General features: G+C 48.2%; 1 protein-coding gene across 1 annotated transcript in view; it reads right to left on the reverse strand.

Annotated features, from left to right (window-relative positions):
* LOC119594732 overlaps positions 1–741 on the reverse strand; it is a gene marked incomplete at both ends in the record, with an annotated part of 13,535 nt that overhangs the window by 12,332 nt on the left and 462 nt on the right.

Here is a 741-nt window from a genome sequence, read left to right on the forward strand (position 1 = left end):
GTCTGGCACCCTGCAACCTAGCGACTCACAACCCTCTCACAATTGCACAGCCAACCAAATCACAACCACAAACAACACTTCACAGCCTACAATCAGTCAACGATCTCACAGCCTGCAAACAGCCCACAACCACAAACGACGAAATAACAGCACAACCACAACCAACATAACCACGCAGCAGACCGGAACTACAACCACAACTACCAAAGCCAGCTCCCACAACCGAAATTGCCCCACAGCTCGCACAACAACCACAAACAACCTAAACATTCAGTCCACACAACCACAATACAGCCAACACTAAAATCAAGCAACCACAACCCGGCAACCAAGCTAGGTAACAACCACAACTTTTGCAACTCGACATAACCACGTTTCAGAACCTGAATATCGCAGCCCAACAACTCACAAGTAAAAACAATTCACAACTCCAACAGGATCACAACCCTAGACTCCATATAACTTACAGATCCACACAGACACGACTCACAGCTTGCAGTTAAGAAACTCACAGCCTCACACTACAATTAAGTAATTCCCACAACTCCACGTAACTCACAACTCCAAGCAACTTCCACAACCTCACACATCCTCATACCCTATCACACGCTCACAACTCCCCTCTCACAACCCCCCCCTCTCCCCCCCTCACAACTCACAACTCAACATCCCCTTACAACTGAGAGCCTTTCCCCTCTCCTCCCTCACAACTCACAATCAAGTCATCCTCACAACCCCCAT

This window comes from Penaeus monodon, chromosome 34 (genome assembly GCF_015228065.2).
Source record: "Penaeus monodon isolate SGIC_2016 chromosome 34, NSTDA_Pmon_1, whole genome shotgun sequence".
Classification (NCBI taxonomy): Eukaryota; Metazoa; Arthropoda; class Malacostraca; order Decapoda; family Penaeidae; genus Penaeus; species Penaeus monodon.